Genomic DNA, 14,073 nt, shown 5'->3' on the forward strand with positions numbered 1-14,073 from the left:
TTATTCTAAAAAAAGATTGTATCTAATACTTTTTTATATGTACATGTATAGGTATAAAATTTAGACAATTTTCAATTTTTTGGATATAACTCAATAAGTATATATGTTGTTGTAGGCTATGGAAACATCAAAATCGCGAAATAAAACCAGGGAAGAAATTTTAGAAGCCAAAAGAAGAGCTAGCCGAATACGCCATGAAAAAATTAAAAAAGATTCGAAACTAAGTGCACTGAGAAAAGAACAACAAAAAGAAAACTATGCAAAACGAAAGAGAGAGAAGCGTGTCGTATCTATAAAAGATAAAAGTACAGATGAACAGCAGAAACAAAGACAGAAATGGCGTGAAAATTCGAGAGCATATTACTGAAAGAAAAAGCAGACTAAGGAAATACTCCAAGTGAATATTAGGGAAGAAGAAGAAAGTGAACTGATTGAGTCTAGCGGCGGTAGTGACAAAGATCCCTTACTCGTTGAACCGCCATATTCAGTGAGGCAAGACACAAACAAAAAAAATGTGGTTACTGTACTTTCGGACGTCAAAGTAAACTATGGTCTTAAAACCCTTAAAAATCTAGTGGGAAAAAGTATTAAAGAATTAAAACATAAGTAAATGTTTCATAGAGTGTGGCCAGTCAATTGTGTCACAAGAAAAAGGCGGCAAAATCAAATTTTACAGGTGCCACGCTGATAGTACGCCGAACACATGTGTATAATCGATAGATATATGTAAATTATATGTAACTGCCGCTTTTTTCATATTTTTCGTATTAATGAGTACCGCCTTGTTCATAATAGAAGAAAAGAGTTCGTCGATTTATATGAGAACCGAGCGTGTAACATTTTGCGTTAAATCGAATTTAGCGTGTGGACGGATTCAAGCGCTTTTTTAAGAGCCAACAGGAGTGGTCATTCCTCCATACAAACGTAGTCCTCGTTTTCCTCCGTGGTTTTTGAAGCTAGAGCAATGATTTTTTCAACACAGATTAATATTGTCAATATCTGTGTAGGACCGTTTTGCTTTTTTTGATATTTTTGTTTTTTAAGGCGCTAGAGCCCTTCAAAAACGGCCAAAATGGCCTAATAGACTATGCCGCAATGAGAGGCGTGGTATTCAAAACTGATATCAATTAGCCAAAAAAGCAAAACGGTCCGACACAGATAATTTCATAATCATTTAGATTTCCAAATTTGGTTACGATTGGTTAAGTTTTGGGGGAGGAAAAAGAGGACTACGAAACCTCGATTTTTGTCATTTTTACGCAGGATTTTTCGCCTCAGCTGCAGTTGTCCCTATCGCACTAATTTTAGGGGCGGAGTCAAGTTTCTAAATACGTACACAGCCAGAAAAGTGATGGGCAATAGTCGACATTTAATGTCGATAATCTAGTGATGTAAGAAGTTATCGATAAACCGTCTTGTGTGAAAATATCTAGATCCTAAGATACAAGGGGTTTTGGGTTGAGAGTAGGGAACACATTTTTGTAGTTATGATATACAATCTATTATGAACTTTTTGATTCTAATATTTCAAATTAGAAATCAAAATCAAAAATATTTTATTGCATGGTTAAAATGGGTTAACAAAATTTTTAGGTACCTACAGGCACGCTTCGTAATTGTCGAGCAATTTAGGGTCCTAGCTGAATTGGTTGTTCCATACTTACTCGTGCTCTATGGAATGTCCAATTTAGCTAGAACCCTAAATGGCTCAACAATCACGGAGCGTGACAGTACAAATGATTCATGTTCTGTATATCCTGCCCTACAATGGCGTTAATATTTGGTTGTCATGTCTATACTTCGTTTTTAAGCATTATTGAAAAAAAAATAGTAAATACTAATATTAACCACTAAGTACATAACTATTACAAAAAAAGCTAAATAATTATACGATTGCATGCTTAAAAAAGACACGTCACCTTCACTCTAATGCTAAACAAACGAAGAATAAGAACTAACAGCGATAAGACCGCCTGTTGCTACCTTTATCTACATTGTAAATCGGTTTTAGGGTTCCGTACCCAAAGGGTAAAACACGGGACCCTGTTACTAAGATTCCGCTGTCCGTCCGTCCGTCTGTCACCAGGCTGTATCTCACGAACCGTGATAGCTAGACAGTTGAAATTTTCACAGATGATTTATTTCTGTTGCCGCTATAACAACAAATACTAAAAACAGGATAAAATAAAAATTTTAGTGGGGCCTCCCATACAACAAACGTGATTTTTGACCGAAGTTAAGCAACGTCGGGCGGGGTCAGAGTACTTGGATGGGTGACCGTTTTTATAAATAATGGTACGGAACCCTTCGTGTGCGAGTCCGACTTGCACTTCGCCGGTTTTTTTTAAATTTGTTTTTATGTTTGTGGTGTAATAAAGAATATTTTAGAGTCAGACCAAGAAAAGTCTACAGCAATTTTGATAGCACACGCAGTGCAAGTGTTATTTATATGTCATAATTTCATAGAAGCGACGTTTGAAATAATACTTGCACTGCGTGTTCTATCAAAATCGCTATAGATTTTTCTTGGCCTAACTCTACTTTAAATTACAAAGTAGGTAAGGCCTAAATTATAAAATAAGGCCCATCAATGTTTTTTTTTTGTGTTTATTAAACTTGATATTTTGTCTATAGTATTAGCGGACATGGCCTCTGTGCGAGACAATTTAAAAGGGCCCTGGTCCTGACCGTGTCTCCACATTAAAACAACTCACTGCAACTTGTATTAAAATAAATTTATTTCAGCTCCACCAAAACTTACATTTTTATATCATGACAACTCAATCTCTTCTCCTTGTTTCTATTCCATTGTTTCCTATCATAGACAAGAGTACAGTAAAAAAACCTAAAGAGTTTTAATATAAATATAACTTGTGTTCGGTTATGAACATGTTGGGGGCCTAGCCAAAAAACAACACTTACAATGTTAAAAATCAACAAAAATTAAACCTTAACTAACCTCAGCATTATCGCTAAATTATAAACAAATGAATAAAACAGTTTACCTAACTGTAATCTATTGGTAAGGGACACACCTTGGTAACACTCGTTTTAACAATGGAACCTTTTGCTGTTTTTACATGCAAGGCTCGAACCTTACCATCTTTACCAGGTTTAACATCAACAATTCGACCTACTGGCCAACACAACGGAGAGGTATTATCTTCCCTCAACAAAACTAAAGTGCCTATTTCTAGGTTGGGAGACTCATTTCTCCACTTTGGCCTACTCTGCAGCATAACCAAGTATTGCTTATGCCATTGCCGCCAAAAATGTTGCTGCAATTGAACACATTGTTTCCAAAAACTTAATCTACCTATATTTACATCTGTAATATCCGTTTCTGGATAAGAAGTCAGTGAACTACCAGTGAGAAAATGTCCAGGAGTTAAATAGGTCATATCACTAGGATCCCTAGACATAGGGGTCAACGGCCTAGAATTCAAAATGGCTTCGAATTGAACCAAAATCGTGTACATTTGCTCATAGGTAAACACCGTATTACCAATTACACGTTTCATGTGATATTTAACACTTTTAATACCAGCTTCCCACAAACCACCAAACACTGGGGAATAAGAAGGAATGAAATGAAAGGATATTCTTTCAGAACTAGAAAAGTCAACCACAGCTGATTGGTGATTAGCGGAATTTTGAAGGTCATACAATTCCTTAAGAACATTCTCCGCGCCCTTATAATAGGCTGCATTGTCACAATATATTTTAGTAGGTTTGTTTCTACGAGATATAAATCTTTTAAGACAACCTAAAAAAGTATCAGTTGTCATATCAGATGCCAATTCAATGTGAATGGCTTTTGTAACAAAGCATACAAAAATCACAACATAAGCCTTTGTGATCACAGGTTTCCTAATTCTAGTCTGCTTTACATAAAAAGGACCGGCATAGTCCGTGCCCACTATTTGAAATGGACGAGTCATATTTACACGATCAAGTGGTAGAGAACCCATTAATTGAGTAGCATTTTTTGCCTTAAGTCGAAAACATTTTATACATTTATACAAAACGGACTTTAGTTCTCTGTTGGCATTCAAAATCCAATATTTTTCATTTAAGGTACTCAATAACAAAGTAGCACCAGCATGTTTTAACCTCAAGTGTTCATTATGAATTATTATTTTTGTGACATGAGAACCTTTGGGCAATATAATCGGGTGCTTTTGGTCATAGGAAAATCCTGCATTTTGCAATCTACCACCTACACGTAACAATCCCTCAGAATCAAGAAAAGGATGCAAACTGTTTAAGCCAGACTTTAATGGCAACTTATTATTTAAGTCTTCAATATCATTACAAAAGAACTTTCTTTGCTCACATTTAATTATCATGCGCAACGCAGAGTCTAATTCTTGGGGAGATAAATATCCCTGACGTTTGTTAATATTTTCATTTTTGCAGTTAAATACAAATCTAAGGAGATAACCTACAATCCTTGTCAATTTGTTTATATTTGAATATTTATGTATTAAAGCATCCATCGAGCTAGAACTTACATCTACACAAGTATGACAGGTTTCAGTTGTAGGTTTTAGCTCTGGTACATCAGATTTTAAAATGTCATGTTCTACAGGTTTATGATGGTAAGTAGGGTCAGACAAAAACTTTGGCCCATGCCACCAAATGTCACATTTTTCCAATAATTGGGGCTCTACACCACGAGATAATATATCTGCGGCATTATCATGCGTATTTACATAATGCCATTCAAAGTCGGAGGATAGCTTATTAATCTTATCAACTCTGTTACCTACATACACGTTAAGTTTTACTGGTAATGTTTTTAACCAAGCTAGTAAAATCATGGAGTCACTATAAAGGTGAGCGCTCACTGAGTATTTTAAGGACAGAGCATTGTACACCTTCCGAACTAGAATAGCAAGTAACAGGGCAGCATTCAGTTCCAATTTTGGGATGGTCAAGGATTTAGCCTTAGGATTGATGCGCGTCTTCGAGCACAAAAGATTCACCGAAACCTTGTTGTCAGCATCAATGACACGTAAGTACAAACAACATCCATGAGCAGCATTAGAAGCATCAGAAAATCCCACTAATTCTAAGGATTGCGCTCCTTGAATATTGATATTCCTAGCGATCGAGATGCTGGACATTTGAACTAAGCTATTGGCAAAGTCAACCCATTTTTTGTTAAGACCTTGAGGTAAAACCTCATCCCATTTCAACGATTCAAACCAAACCTGTTGCATTAATATCTTTGCCTGCACTAACACAGGGCCACATAATCCTAAAGGATCAAAAAATTTACTTATGAAGCTAAGCATCTGACGCTTCGTGTACTTTTCTTGAACCTCTTTAACAGGACACTTCATGTCGAGAGTATCAGTAATGACGTCATATGTCAATCCAAGAGTTTTAACATATTCATTATTTTTATCAAAGCTCCTACTATCGAGTTGATGCAATTCAACCGGTATGTCGCTTAAAATTTCTTGGTTATTAGAACACCATTTGTGTAGAGACAGACTAGCCAACTTCATTAGCCCTATCAACTCCTTTTTCATCTGCGCAAGCTCATTCAAATCATTAGAACCACACTGGATATCATCAACATAACACGTGTGCTTCAACACGAACGAAGCCAAGGGATATTGACTTTCATACCTTCGGGCTAATTCTAACAAACACCTACATGCTAAGAACGCAGAATTCTTTAAACCATATGTAACTGTCTGCAACTGTACACATTTGACTGACTCGTCAGGAGAATCGCGCCACAAGATATTTTGCAAACAACGATACTTATCCTCAATCAAAATTTGGCGATACATAGCCTTTATATCACACAATAATACATACTTGAAAGTTCTGAACAAAATCAGAATTTCAAAGAGATCCTTTTGAACCACCGGACCATTTAACAAAATGTCATTTAAACATATACCATTTTTTGTGACAGCACCAGCGTCAAAAACAGCCCTAACTGGTGTTGTTTTACTGGAACTGATCACAGGGTGGTGGGGCAGAAACAGGACATTACCTGCACTTAAGTCATAATTAGACATGTCGAAATATTTAGCATGACCTTGGTCAATGTAATCCTGTATGAATTTTTTATACTTTTTACCCAACTCCAGATCGCGTGAAAACCGCTTTTCTAAATTGAAAAGTCGTTGCAAGGCACTACTAAAAGAATCACCTAAGTCAAAGTTGTCCAACTCAACCTTCACCGGCATGGCTACAGTAAACTTGTCATTTTCTAATTTAACTGACTCCTGAAAAATCTGTTCCGCCTGCTCAACCTCTGTACCGGTTTCCCTAATGATGTCCGGAACTTTTTCACAATCCCAAAATTTGGACATTATATCAACAATGTCTTCAGAAGGTTGACAATCGTTTGACAGCAAGCAAACCTCACTTTGTTTAACACATGGGAAAGGTGGTTGCAAATCATCCCTAGCTACATTAAAATCAACAGGATTACCTTTAGATGTAACACAATAGTTACTTATAGACTTCTTGCCAGCAGGGAAGGGCAGCGCCCCACCTACAATATGACCGAACCTCGTCTTCACCAAATATGGACCCACAGGTGTCAGCTGCCGGCACACATACTGGAACGCCTGGAAAAAGACATCGGCACCTAATAATAGTGAATTCTCATTTGATTCATTGAACTTCTCATCAGCCAACTGGGCATAGGATGGAATATCAAACTGAGACGTGTCAAATGTTTGCTGCGGAAGGGCACAAGTAATCTTCCTTGTCACACAGCATGACACATCAACTTTAAAATCACCCACGGTAGAGTAAATAACTAAATCAGCCTTTTGCGCAATATTATTGTCTCTTTCACACACACCAGTCACTACCTCATCAGTATCATATGTAGAAATACCTACTTCCTCAATCAGTTCTTCAGTGGCAAAATGTATCTGCGAGCAAGAGTCTAGAAGTGCTCTAGCATGAGTAAAGGTACCATCCTTTTTCTTCAACTTCACAATTATAGACGGAAGCAATACACTTGCATTCCGAGGTCTAGCAGACAAACTCACATTTATGGATGAGTTGGTAGGTAAGCAACCATCATTTGATTTGCTTTTATTATTTACATTCTGAGAGGGTTCATCAGCCAAGGAAACATTAGCTACCTTACCTTTGTTTGGCGAATGCAACAGAGTGTTGTGTAATTCATGACAAGTTGCACATTTCAATCTCATTAAACATCTACCTCGATGACCATTGAGACACAATTTACACAAATTGTTTGTATCAACAAACTCACATCGCTCCTTGTAAGGGAGCAACTTAAACTTGGCGCATTCATATATTTTATGAGAATCTTGGCAATACTTACATGAGACTCCAGTGGCAGCCGCTGCACTCACAACAGATTTCACCGGCTTCTTCGGCTCTTCCGTCATTGTGGCTTCCAACGCAATTGCTCTTTTTTCTAGGAAAGTAAGCAATTCACACAAGTTAGGAACCTCTTTCATATCACGCTCAAGATGAAATCCACGATAAGTGTAGGAATCAATCTTCCTAGACAAAATATTGACCAATATAGTATCCCAGAACTCAACTTTTTCATTCAAGTTTTTTAATGCTGCAAGATGCATATTTACAGTTGACACTATGGAACGCAGCCCAGAAGCTGTACATTTTGTCAAAACTGGCATGTCAATGATACTATTGACATGAAAATTTATAATTTTTGGAATGTTGTTGTACCTATCGTCAATGAGTTTTAAGGCTACCTCATAATTTCCATTTGTAAGCATTAAATGCTTTATCAAATCTAAAGCTCCTCCTGCCAAAAACGACCGTAAATAGTACAGTTTTTCGCAGGAGCTCAATTTTGCATCCATATCAATGACAGCTTTGAACATATTTATAAATGGGTGATAGTCCATCACACTCTGGCCATCAAAAGTTTTAATATTAATACAAGGAAGTTTTTTAAATTTACCTGCTTCTAGTCCGGAAGATGTCGATGCAGCAGTCTGTGCCGCAGGTGATACTGCAGGATGTAATCGCGTATTTAACGTGGCGATACACAAATCGCATTTAGATTCGTACAATTCATACGACTCACCATCCTCAGGCTCAATAGCAAGGATTGCTCTATTGTACGCTTCGTAATCATTAAATGCTTTAATCACCCTTTCTTTTTTTTGAGCAAGCACTTCAAGTGTCGCTGTCGCGAATTCATTTGAAGTACAAAATGTTTCTAACCTACTAATCGCCCCTTTTACATATCCCCGATTGGCCTTTAATTCCTTTAACTGGGCCATTTTGAAACTAAATAAATTTGCGAACTTGTGCAGAACACTTGTATGACAATCTTCCAGCTTTCTATTGTTATGCTAACTATTAACTATATTAAATAAACAAGATTTACGTCCACCACAACACAACAAATAACACAAGGCGCCGGTGACCGGTGACAGTTCCGCGGTCGTTGACCCGTCGCGTTCGGATACTAGCAGGTGCTAGCAGCTCGTCCGAAGACTGTTCGCCGCAGGTCGCCTCACCGCGACGGAAACTACATATTAGAAACTATACACCAATACAGAAACCGCCCGATGTCGCCGCACGAACTGGCTCTGTTGAAAATCACGACGTTCCGAACAGACGAAATGCTCGTTCTTGTCTTGTTTAAGAATGAAGTCGTTCTCTTGAGACGAAGAACAGCTACTAAAAATTCATCATCGTTGATGTAGCTCTTGATTTCAAACTTTTCATCTTTATTTGCAAAATGCAATCTTCTTAAAATAGCTTGAAGGACCAATTCTATGTGCGAGACAATTTAAAAGGGCCCTGGTCCTGACCGTGTCTCCACATTAAAACAACTCACTGCAACTTGTATTAAAATAAATTTATTTCAGCTCCACCAAAACTTACATTTTTATATCATGACAACTCAATCTCTTCTCCTTGTTTCTATTCCATTGTTTCCTATCATAGACAAGAGTACAGTAAAAAAACCTAAAGAGTTTTAATATAAATATAACTTGTGTTCGGTTATGAACAGCCTCAAAATTTAAACCCGCTTAAGAATCGGGCCTTATTTCGTGCATTATATACAATACTACCCATTTTTGTGTAGTCATTATTTATACTATAGAAGCATTGTTTGAGTAGCCAATTATTTAAACAGTATTTTTTTAAAGGGCAACGGTGGCAATATTTTAAGGTCTGGATAATAAGATACAGATATTAATAAGGATATCAATGTAAGTGAATGTTACCATGACTACCAAACAAACAAATGTGATAGAATTTGCCAGCTGGCATTGTAACATTCAGACAGTTACCTATGTACCTAATCTGAAATATGAATAAATTAGTAATATTTTAAACAGGAAAGTAAACCGAATTTTGGCCTTTTGCTGGACACAATCACAATAGTAATTTGTTTTACAAGAGGGCAAAGTTTATCGCCACCGGTTGATGCATTTGCAGCACCAATGGTAGAAAATGCAAGCTCATCATCAACTGCATAATCGACGTTTGATATGACTATTGAATCCGAGCTTTTTGATCATGAATCATGATAAAACAAAATTTTAGAAGGTCGCAGAATAGTGGATTTAAAATATTTATTTTCTGTGATCTCAAATATCAGGCACGATCATACAAATTGTACATTTGCTGATCTTGCCTTTGTCATTGAAAGACGTAAGGGTTTACACAGAGAATATATATTTAAGTGTAATATGTGCAAAAAAAAGGAAACGATACACTCTGAAGACCCAAAAAGAAAATGTTAGTAAATACTGCTCCTCCCCATGGTTACTTGGTTCCTTATTCAACCTACCTGAAATTAAACGAGTAGGTTAGTAAATTATATCATTTTACATTATAAAGTTAAATGTTTAGGTATCTCAATCACTTACTCACTGGTGGACATGGACGCAAAATTTTTGCCCATCTACTTATAATATCTTATAAAAAATGAAATTTAGAAAGTTAGCACGCTTAAAGTTCGTTTTTTTTTGCATTAAGGTAACAGATTTTGACATGTCTTATTAAAAATTACCATTGAAAAATAAGTCATAGCAAATATGTTAGAATTATAAATCATATTAATCATATTAATGAGCAAGAGCACCCTAAACCGGCGAGCGTGTATGAGGAATGTTATGAATGTGAAGGAAGCGAAAGTGGTATGTCAGGATCGTAGCAAGTGGAAATCCGTGGTCTCTGCCTACCCCTCCGGGAAATAGGCGTGATTGTATGTATGTATGTATGTATGCATTAATCATATACTTTTTTATATTCTTTTGCTTTCATAAGTAATATGAACTAATTTTTGAAAGCGTTTTTTAATAATTATTAATAAAAAGACACGTCATGATTGTTTACCTTCTTTCTAATGCTAAAAAATAACGAACTATAATAACCGGGCCTTATTTGGTACAGAACCTTGATTTGATAGGTACATCGGATATTCTGGGCCCCTGAGTTTGTTACGTAAAGGACAAAATGGTGACATGTGGTTAGAGCTGATACTGTTAAACTAGTGGTTCTGTGCGCTAAGTATAAAAAATAAGCTTCAGCGAACTCATTAAGCCTAGAAAAAACCCTACACCCTACTGCCACTTAAGTCAGTCTTGAGTCTTTGAATCAATTTCCGTAGTAGTACTACTACTACTAAGGTACTAGGAGGTAATAAGGCCTATAGTAGGTATAATAAGGCCTACCTGAAAAATAATGTTCTTACAACAGTGTAACCGTGTTAGTTATTTGAGTAACATATATGTAAAGTGATACAATTAAAAGCTAACAGCAAACCAGTACATAAATTATATCTTATGTACTTCTTATGAATTACACTCTTATAAAGGTTTCGGCTAATTACGCTTAATTACTTGAATAAAGGTAGATGAATTGCGTGCGGTCCAATAGGTAACCACAACTCACGGAGTCCAAAACAATAAGCTGATCAGCAAAGTCAAGTAAACAAAGCCAAGTCACAGTAGTAGAAAGATTATCGAGTTCCGTAAACGTAAGCCGGGTCAAAAAATTCAATCGCAACACAGTAAGTAATAAGTGAACGCCTCGTGGCAGTAACGCACGAAAAATAACATTGCAAATTGTCGGCAATGAGGCGCGCGCGGGTGCAAGCGTACGCATCTGTGTGCGTGGATTACACACACAAATACAGTCTCTCACGCCCCGTCAGAGCGACGGGTATATTCAGCTTGAAATCTCAAAATTGACTTTTAGCTCAGCTCCCGTTTCGTCTTAACGCGCGTTGAAATAGCGCTCGTGCGTATGAGGGCTAAGCCAGCTGACTTCGACGGGAGAGGACGCGCGCGCTGGTCTTGCGACGCACCGACGCACCCGCTCATCATTAGTTTTAACTTTGTTCCTTTTACTGTAAGAAGTAAGACTGAATGTAGAATATATTTTTTTTGTAACGATAAGGATAATTATTAGGTATATGTTATGTTGAGTAGTTCTTATTTGCAAATCGTTATTTTGATTAATTTATAAAGTAGAAACCAAAGCGTGAAATCATAATCATTAACAAAGATCTTGTTGAAACTTATGTGATAAATAGTTAAGTATAATTGATAATTTCTTATTGTTAACCTTACTTACCAAAGTCTATATCTACAATCTAATCATATAGGTATAGAGCATAGGTGTAAATGAAACTACATATTGATTTCTCTTCGTAATTTCATAAGTTCAAGCTGAATAGTGCCTTCAACAGGCCGGCATAAACGTTTGATTATTTACTTGGGCAAAATGATTCCGCCTTATAATAAAACTTTGATTGTTCTTAATCTAACTTAAGAGGATTGTGAAGCTACAGGTGAAAACACGGTTTTCATACAAATGGCGGTCATGTGTTCACCCTGTAAACATAGACTGATTTTCATGAATATTGGAAATTAAACGCACACACCTAGTTTTATAGCATAGGTACCTAGAACTTTTCAATATTCTTAAAAATCGGTCTATGTTTACGCGGTGAAAAACGCTACCGCTTTTTGTGAGAAATCATGTAACTTCACAATCCTCTTAATAACAAACATTTCTTATGGACAAATTCTCAATGTACCTACAATGATGGCTACAAATAAATCGTTTCTCTTTTATTTAATAAACGATGAAAAAACATTTTTTTTAATGTGTAACAATAATTACTCTCCCTGAAACAAAATCATTTTGTTGTACAATTGTCTCTTCGTCACTGTGGGTTTCATATGCTTAGTTAAATATCGGAGGCGTAAGTCAATGTACGTGTCTGTGATTGCTTTCATTAAGTTGACTAAATGGTTTTCTGTGGGCGATTGGTCAAATTGGTGTATAGCAATAGAACTGAATATGTTAGTGTTAATGAAACAACGCAAGACCTTATTTATTATTTGGGACTTGCTCACTGATGGGTTAATACAAATTTTTTTTGAATTGTTAATTATTTCTCTGATTTCTAATTCTGCCACTTTACATATTTGGATGGTATCTTTGGATGGATATGCAAGCCCACCTTTATCTTTTCTAATTATAAAATCATATGTATGACATAAGCTAGATTCTTGTAATGACAAAGCATTGCTACATTCAATACATTTTATTGTTTTGCCAAGTGTTCGTACCACATATCCAGCAATGTATGTTATAATTTGCTCGGTAAACTCTGTCATTTTCGGCGTCGTGGAACAAAAATAATCAAAATCTTTTAAACTACTCATATTCAGGTCTTTATTTTCGACGTCTTCAGACTCATCAGTAAGGGTACCGCGTGTTGTAGTACTATTGATTATTTTAACAGCTGAAGAACAGTTAAGTACTGAAATGTGTTCTAAGTCTACGCAATTACCAGTGTTACTATTTTTTATTTCAACATGACACAGCAATTTTTTATAAAAAGATTGAAACTGTTTTGATGTAGGGTTATTGTTACATCCGCCATGGGCCCGTACATTACCAAAAAACAACTCTAGGTGATCTTGACTGAATCTATACATGGACAAGAACTTAATCTTTTCTTCTTCAATTAAGTGGTTAAATAAAATTTTCGTACTTTTAATACACACTAAAAGACCAACAAAGCCAGTTTTTCTGCCACTTTTGAGCAAAGAATCGCCTTGTGAAGTCTGCAGTCTCTGTATGTAACTTTCTGCTTTCGTTAGGAGTTCCATGACTTGAGTTTTGTTTTTTGAATTTAATGGCTGCTTATATCCTAGCTGTTTTAGGTTTCTAGAATTTAGGACATCAAATAAGTTGTTAAAAATTCGGATGAATTCTGCTGTGGCCGATGACTTTTTGAAGTCTGCAATTTTCAATGTCTCCCTACAAAAATCTAAGGAAATGGCAACGCTATTACTCAGAAGTTGAGTTGCTAACTTCACTTTCATTTTCTGATTATGGAAACTGATATGATGCTTTCTTAATTTGTTGGCTCAATGAAAATTCTCTGAATTTTGAAGTTTGTGTAAATTTTCAAAATGCGACCATGAGATAACATCGCCATTTCCATCAACAATATTACCATAGGCCTGAAGACAGTTTCTTACCAATTTAACCATATGACAGGCGTCTAAGAATATTGCAACTGGTTTCTTTGTCACTGGATGTTCAAAAGTGGTTTTCATGTCGTCATTTGGTCCTAAATTACATCCCAAAACTTTTGCCATTGATAAATTTGATGCGCTGCCATCGAATGTTAATCCAACTACAGTAATGGCCGATTCGTGTAGATTTCTTAGACATTGTAATACTAGTTCAGCCTTTTGTTTACCGTTTAATCCATCTATTAAAAAATATCCGACAGGAACCTAAAAAAACACAGGAATTACACTAAGCTGAGCACCTAACATCTATTTCATTATAGTAACACAGTAAAGAAAATTAAAGTAAAAATTAATAATAGAAAAGAAAGGTAAGATAAGGAAGAGTAAAGTAAAAACAAGCAAAGTAACGAAAAGGAAGACAAAATAAGTTACCTTCCAGTGTGCATTTATACCAGTGACCATAAATACTAAGGCCTCTTTTGCTTCAGGGATTTCATCCGTGTCCAAGCCTCCCCCGAAATCAACGTAGCCTTGGAATTTTTTGCCGTCCCATTCAATTTTCCTC

General features: G+C 36.2%; 1 long non-coding RNA gene across 1 annotated transcript; it reads right to left on the reverse strand.

The window, feature by feature from the left end:
* Positions 1 to 2,714: 2,714 nt before the first annotated feature.
* On the reverse strand, positions 2,715 to 8,407 carry LOC134793493 (uncharacterized). Its single transcript, XR_010144555.1, has 2 exons — positions 7,334 to 8,407; positions 2,715 to 6,599 (listed from the first exon to the last, which is right to left on the reverse strand). It is a non-coding gene; the product is annotated as an uncharacterized LOC134793493 (long non-coding RNA).
* Positions 8,408 to 14,073: the final 5,666 nt, after the last annotated feature.

Source organism: Cydia splendana, chromosome 9 (genome assembly GCF_910591565.1).
Source record: "Cydia splendana chromosome 9, ilCydSple1.2, whole genome shotgun sequence".
Taxonomy (NCBI): domain Eukaryota; kingdom Metazoa; phylum Arthropoda; class Insecta; order Lepidoptera; family Tortricidae; genus Cydia; species Cydia splendana.